The sequence below is a fragment of the Pelobates fuscus genome, chromosome 7 (assembly GCF_036172605.1).
Source record: "Pelobates fuscus isolate aPelFus1 chromosome 7, aPelFus1.pri, whole genome shotgun sequence".
Taxonomy (NCBI): Eukaryota; Metazoa; Chordata; class Amphibia; order Anura; family Pelobatidae; genus Pelobates; species Pelobates fuscus.
In genome coordinates, this window is record NC_086323.1 from 151095987 (window position 1) to 151104100 (window position 8114).

Consider the following 8114-nt stretch of genomic DNA (forward strand, 5'->3'; position numbering starts at 1 on the left):
GTTTTGGGCACTCGGGCTCAAAAAGGTTCGCCATCACTGTCTTATGGGATTCAAATTCAACTGTAGGTTATAACAGAATGACACAATCATAAAACAAAACATGGTAAGAAAGAATAAAAAAAAATAACCCCTGTTCAAAAGTCTGCATACCCTTTTTTAATACTATGTATTGCCCCTTTAGCATCAATGACAGTGTGCAGGCTTTTGTAATAATTGTATATGATTCCCCTAATTCTTTGAGGTGGTATAGCTGTTCATTTGTCTTGGCAAAATGCCTGCAGGTCATGAAAAGTCTTTGATCGTCTTGCATGAAACGCAAGTTTGAGATCTCCCCAGAGTGACTTGTTGATACTAAGGTCATGATACTGTGATGGCCAATCCAGGACCTTCATCTTTTTTCTGCTGTAACCACTCTGTGTAGAATGACATGAATGTCCTAACGTTGGGAAGGGTTTAAGGAAATATGTGCACGTTAGTAGTTCATATTGCCAGCTCTTCAAATACCTGATACTGTAAACCCCCCTTGTATGTAAGGTTTGATAAAGTTACATAAAGAAATAAATAAATAGTAAAACTTCACTAAAAGAAACAATAATTGGATTGGATTACTTCCAAATGTATTAATTGCATCTAAAATTTCTCTCTGTGAGATACATTTGATTGGGCATTGCCCATTAGGAACAATGAAGTCTGTGCTTTGCAATAAGGGGGTTTATCAGCTTAGTTGCAGGAGTTGCAGAAGAGGTAGGATTTAAGGGTTTAGGAAACAAAAAGAATAAGTGCATTTTGCTTTTAATTTTTTTGTTCAAGGGCAGTACACGTGTTTATTTTAACCTAGGCTATAATTTTGATTTAAATGTGTTACATTGTAACATCTTTGATCAAATACACCATATGATGGGTTGATTGTCCCATGTTAAAAATGTTTTATTTGCTCCTTTTTCTAATACACTGGATTATTAGTCCTTATCTGAACATACTCAGATTTATTTACACAATTTTTCAACACTGAAACGTAAATGTCTAGGGCAAGAAGTAACACCGTGATAAAAATGCAAACAATAAAAAATGATAACAAATGCGGATGTTCAGTGCACTATTAAAGGAGGACCACAATCTCTGAATAGTAACCAAATAAAACATGCACCTCATATGTTATTAGGTACTGATAATATTCATTATATGAGACTCATCAAGAAAGCTTTGTCCCGAATGAGATTCACATGGTGGAAAGATGATATTCAGTGAACTGCAGATTAAAAGTCAATAAAAAGGACAATAAATTGCAGTGTAGTGACCTTGTTATAAAGTTATAAAGTAGTTTAATGTTATAGTTATTGCAGTAGGCATTACTCAAACACGTTCTACTACCACATGCCAGAATTACCAATAAACAATATTTCGAATTGGAATGCCCATAAAACCATAATTATTGGTGGTTCTCATGACCTAGTTTGAGATACTCTGATTTAGATATGTGATTACCAAAATGAATTTTAAATCATTACACCTGAAAAATAATAATTCAACATACAAATAAAACATTAAAATACTAATTCATTGAGATCTACTGTCGCTTCTTGGCAATTCTGCTGGCCAATTTGGATATCAAAGAACACAAACAGGGTTATTCAATGAAGCAAGAAATGCCTGGATACCATTGTGAATTTAAAGTGAATATTACAATTAAATACAAAATAGAAAACAAAATTGACATTGAGATTTTACCACTTATCCGATTCCAGTGTCGATCTCCTGTGGCACTGGGTCGCTGCTCCACCTCCTCCGACTTCATTGCTTCAGAGCTTTCTTATGGGGATTTTTTTTTTTGTTTTGTTTTTTTGTTTGTTTGTTTGGACAGGTACATTTAGTTCTTCCTGTGTGTACCAACAGTGTTCCAAGACCTTTATGAAACATTCAGAAAGCACATAAGTTAAACATTACATGGACGTAACATCACAACTTCACATTTAAACACCATTTATAAATACAATGGTATAATGGTATAAAACAATTGCGCAATGATCCCTTGTAAACAAGATCTAAAGGGGGCAGTGGTAACAAGTCAACTCAATGCTGATAACCGTACAAATGAGGAATGATGTGTTACCTATAGCCCTATGTGCTGATTGGTCTGTCAGCAATAGCTCGGCAATGTCCGACCATATGCTCTTGCACCGCAGGACTTTAAATACTGATTTATCAATATCATTGATTAAAAGCAACAATATATTTATAGAACATATTTTAAAATAAGGAAGAAAATAAGTATCAAATGACTACTATAGGGGAAATCACCTTGGGATGGGAAATTAGGAACAAGCACAGGGATCAGGGTGTTAATGTACTTCATACTCATTTCTGCTGCAACAATTCAACTACAGTTTTAATTTACTTAAAGGGAAACTCCAGTGCCAGGAAAACAATCCGTTTTCCTGGCACTGCAGGTACCCTCTCCCTCCCACCTCACATCCCCGGTAGCTGAAGGGGTGAAAACCCCTTCAGGTCACTTACCTAAGACCCCGCCGATGTCCCTCGGCGGTGGTTTCGGGTCGGTGTCGCTCCTCCCTGCAATCACGTCAGCCGGTGGGCGAGACTGATCCCGCCCGCGGGCTGAGGAAACCTAATGTGCATGCTCAGCAATGCCGCGCACGCGCATTAGGTCTCCCCATGGGAAAGCATTGAAAAAGATTTTCAATGCTTTCCTATGGAGAATTGAGCGATGCTGGATGTCCAGCGACGCTCTAGCAAAGAAAATCTTTGCTATAAACGCGGAAGTGCCCTTTAGTGGCTGTCTACTGGACAGCCACTAGAGGTGGAGTTAACCCTGCAATGTAATTATTGCAGTTTATAAAAAACTGCGATAATTACAGTTGCAGGATTAAGAGTAGTGGGAGTTGGCACCCAGACCACTCCAATGAGCAGAAGTGGTCTGGGTGCCTGGAGTGTCCCTTTAAAATCAAGTAGATTCCAATCAATTGTGTAGTATACGTTTGGGTAGTGCTCTTGCTGGCTGAGGTTTAATCCTGGAACATCCATTGGCGCATATATTGTGCACTGCTGTTCAAATGTTTAAGGAGGTCATACAAAACCTCCCTCAGTTTTTTCCTGGTCTTCTTATTGGCTTGAAGCAGCATTGCTTGGAAGTTGACCGGTAAGCCATACCTTGAAATAGATTCCACAAACACCCGCAAAGCTTTAACATGGATTCAAGCAATGAAAGCTTCACTGAAATTGACTTTGAGCCATCGGACTAATGGGCCAAACTGTTTCTTCTTATCAGTGGAGAGTTTGTTCAGCTTTCATTTCCTCTTCATTATACTGAAAATCGTGAACAGTACATTTATTTTCTATGGCTTTATGTTGGAAGTCATCTACAGCTTTCTTGAACAAAGTGACATTACAGAGATAACTGTCTTTGTCTGCAGATAGAACATTGCTAGAATGTGGAACCACCAACTCGTCAAGCATTTTATATTGTTTAACCCAGTCATTGTAGTTTCATTTTGGTACAACCACCAAAAGAGTGACCAGATATTCAGATGCAGAGTCATCTTTTTTCACAATTTCAGCTAAGCATCCAGTTACTAAACATCCCACATTTTTTCTTTTAAAGGTTTTTAAGATTTCCTTTCAGGTTATAATAAGCAGAGGCTCTTGCTTTAAAGGGAAACTCCAGTGCCAGGAAAACAATACGTTTTCCTGGCACTGGAGGGGCCCTCTCCCTGCCACCCACCAATCCCCAGTTACTGAAGGGGTGAAAACCCCTTCAGTCACTTACCTGAGGCAGCGGCGATGTCCCTCGCCGCTGTCTCCTCCTCCGCGCCGCTCCTCCTACTGGCTCCTACTGGCGAGACTGATCCCGCCCACCGGCCAAGGAGACCTAATGCGCATGCGCGGCAATTCCACGCATGCGCATTAGGTCTCCCCATAGGAAAGTGTGAGGACGTCCAGCGACGCTCTAGCACAGGTTTCCTGAGCTATGGACCAGGAAGAAACCTCTAGTGGCTGTCTAGTAGACAGCCACTAGAGGTGGAGTTAACCCTGCAAGGTAATTATTGCAGTTTTTAAAAAACTGCAATAATTACACTTACAGGGTTAGGAGTAGTGGGAGTTGGCACCCAGACCACTCCAATGAGCAGAAGTGGTCTGGGTGCCTGGAGTGTGCCTTTAAGGTCATTATCAATCTGTGTTATGCCTTTTACAATTATTTCAGCAATGTTCTTTAGGGATTGTTTAATTGGATACTTTGCCAAATCCTACTGCAACCTGTTAATGTTTGCCATCAAATTAACTCCACTGGCCAAAACCTTGTGTGGATTTTACTGACGCTGGATGCCCTCATACAGAGCGCCAGGATGTCCAATTAGACGACCAAATGTTGGTTAGCCACCAGGAACTGCACCTGGTGGCAGTCTTAGTCTTGCAATGTAATTGTTGTGGTTTCTAAAAAAAACTGCAATGGTTTACATTGCAGGACTAAGTGGGACAGTAGCATGGCACCCAGACTACTTTAATCAATTGAAGTGGGTAATCAGTGAACTGGGTGCCTATAGTGTCCTTTTAATATCACAAGTTGTTGGATGCCATATTTTAGGATGCCAGTGTTTTACACAGATCTGGTAACTGTTTAGTTGCAGTCATAAAGAAAAACTGTCAGTGTTTTATTTTTTCACAATAAACAAATTACATGGATCCTAGCCTGTGTACTTATTTTGTAATGCATACATATAAGTAAAAACTCTTTTTAGTGGGGACAGTCATATTAAAGTGACACTCTAAGCATCAGAACCACTACAACTTAGTGTAGTGGTTCTAGTGCAAAGAGACTGTTACCTGTTATCTCAACAGTATACTTTTTCTGAAAAAAGGCAATGTATACATTGCTTTCTAAGGACACATCTAGTGGCTGTCATCAGTGCTGGATTACCCATTATGAGGCATTAGCGGTTGCCTGGGGCCCTGGCTGAGACAGGACTAGCTCCTGTCTGGGCCTGGAGCTCTATCACTGTATGTGGTATGTGAGGTAGCCCTCTTTCAGCTGACGAGGAGATCTCCTTACTTGGCCCTGTGCCTGCCCACTACAGCACTGAAATGATGTGCTGAATAGGGAGACCATCAGACCTCTATTTAGCAATACAAATTATGTGGCCCTAAGTGCATGGGCCACCTGATGGGCCCCCTGAATGAGCTGGCCCCTAATGCACCGGTGGTAGTTGCGCCACTGCTGCAGGGACTAGAGTCTGAGCAGAGAGCCAGCAGAAGAAAGGCAAGTAAGGTCAGGATGGAGGGAGACACAAGGCTTGGTAGGTGGGTAGGATTGGTGATGTTTATCAGTACTGGTGGGAAGCTCATGAACAGAATGTTGTATATAAGCAGGCTACAGGTAAGAAATCCAGTGAGTGATAAATAGTGGAGCATGCACATGCTACATACTATGGGTAGCACTTTTCATGTGCTGTCCATCAGGATGTCTAAAATATATGTCCAGAGAATGTTGTGGATCTGATGGCAGAGTGACATAGGCAGGGGGATAGGATGGTGGAAAATAAGTGTGGGGAGGAGTTAAAAGTGAATTTTACATTTAAATACAAAATAAAAAACATTTTTTTCTTTCTAATTTGGCATATTTGGCCTACATTTTTAAATGTGCTTTGAATTCCCAGCAATTAAGTGACTAACCCTGAAAGTTTCAGGAACATGTTAGAATAGGAAGGATGCATTAGAAAAGAAAAGGATATTTTATTTTCAACTGAGTAAATATTGCAAGTATCAGACACAATCTGCAAGCATAAATTGCAACTTCACCTTCTTTAAATACACGGATAGCCTTTTCCTTAGTGATATAAAGAACAAAGTTCATTGGTTAATTATCTTTTAATTAAATAAACCTCTGCACTGACATTCACCCTTGAGGATTAAGCCATGCAGCTCTGCTGTTAGATGTTCTTACTCATAAAGTCAATAAGACATTATGTGAGCATGTTAGTCAGTAATTCTATAAACTGCTTATCTTTGCTTTAAGAGCAATCTGTGAAATGGCTAATGGCCTAAATGCCGGCTAGTACTAAACTGTGCAATACAAATACACCTATAGATCTCTGATGACATGATCTGAGCCAGATGGGTTTAATTGTTATTGCAGGTGACATGAGATGTGGTACAGGTGAACAATCATGTTTTGTTTTTTTTTGCAGAGTAGTGCAGTTCGGTATAGCAGGGTCACATCCAGTCCACAGTTTGGGGACTTTTTCAATTAAAGCATAGTTAACCAATTAACATTGCTCTCTATATCATTAAGAAAAATTTTTTAGATTTGCAGTTTTTTTCTACTTAAGTCCTTGAGGAAAATTATATGTTAATCAAATTCTACATATATACATAAAACGTACAAATAAAATATTATATAAACATACAAGATCCAGCGCACTCACTCATTCACTAAATAGCAATTTCAAGTCTTGCAGAATGTAATAGTTTTAGTAATAGTATTTTGTAATAGTTTTATTTAAATAATGGGGGTTTAGTTACAGTATATGATCTTGCATTGCATAAGCCTGCCACAACGTCAGTGTACCCCATTATATATACCTCATGTATATATGTATATCTAAAAAATATTGTCATTTTAACATTTATTTGCAGAAAATGTCAACTGGTCAAAGTTACAACAAAGATGCAGTGTTTTCAGACCTTGAATAATGCAAATAAAATAAGTTCACATCCATATTTAAACAACACAGTACTGCTAATGTGTTACTTAGGAGGTGTTCAGAAATCAGTACTAATGTATTACATAGGAAGTTTTCAGAAATCAATATTTGGCGGAATAACCCTGATTTTCAATCAGAGTTTTCATACATCTTGCCATGCTCTCCATTAGTCTTTCAAATAGCTGTTGGGTTACTTTATGTCATTTCTGTCACAAACCCCGGTCAATGACTGATGTGCCCAAGTGAGCAGACCAACACTATTTTGTATCCTCTGTCTATCTCAGCAATCTCTCTAACAAGCCATTACACAAAACCACATCAACTGAGGGTCTGTGGCAGTCAGGGGCCCGGAGTAGCTATGGCCGGGCTGGGGAGATCAGAGGATCTCCTCAACTGGCCCCGTGTCAAGTAAGGCAGCAATTTGTAAGACCGACTGGAAGCTCTCCTTGCCTGTTCTCTAAATTACTTCCCCAACGGGAGCACTCTGTGTTAGATAAGAGGAGGGGAAATTTACTCCTCCTTCTGTTCGTGCTCTAGATATTGATTCACGTTCCTTTTCTCCTGTCGGTGTTTCTTTTGACATTTCTAGGCAGATGAAAACATTAATTACATCAGTTTTCTACCCTTCCTTCCCATACAACAAGAAACTGTGTCCAGTCACCTGTCTTAAGGAGTATGAATCCAGGACTTTGCCTTTCCGGAATCCAACATTTCCCAATTCGTTTTTGGCACTGCGGAATCCCCATCGTCCTGTATCTATGATCACCCTGACCCGTTGTGTGAAATGGATTTTGACATCGGTTTCCATGGACACTTCGGTTTACGGAGCACAATCATGAAAGGGTACCATGGCTTCCAATGTATTTTCTTTGGGTTGCAGACTGGAAGACCTCCTCCAAGCTGCTGACTGGTCTTGTGAATCTACATTTAGAGAGTTTTATATTAGTCCTGCAATGTAGTTTTCCGCTACAGTTATTTCACAGTTTTAAACTACCATAATATGAGCCTTTGTGTCCTTTAATAAAATTACCAGATTGACTATTTACTATTGTTTTATTGTTAATGTTTTATATGTGTTCATTTTCTTGGTTTACGTCATCATCAAGAAAGAGGAGTGGCTTAGGGAAACATGGAGGTTTATGAGCTGTGGGACATTCTATTGGCTGTATAATATGATGGTTAACACTTAGTAAAGGTATTTTTTTTTAAATTGATATTTACACTATCCATTCTTTGTTGCTGAGATAAAGCACAATATTCCTTAATAAAATCATGACGTTACGTCATGTACATAGTAAAATCTGCTAATTACCCTTAAGTCCAACATCTTTACTTCTGCCTTAACTCTTATAGACTCTGTTATTTGATAAGGCTTCATGAAAATCTTTTCCCTAGCTCAGT

The 8114-nt window shown here is 39.3% G+C and overlaps 1 pseudogene; it reads right to left on the reverse strand.

Annotated features, from left to right (window-relative positions):
- Window positions 1-254: 254 nt before the first annotated feature.
- On the reverse strand, window positions 255-7521 carry LOC134569237 (V-type proton ATPase subunit C 1-like; annotated as a pseudogene).
- Between the last annotated feature and the right edge of the window lie 593 nt (window positions 7522-8114).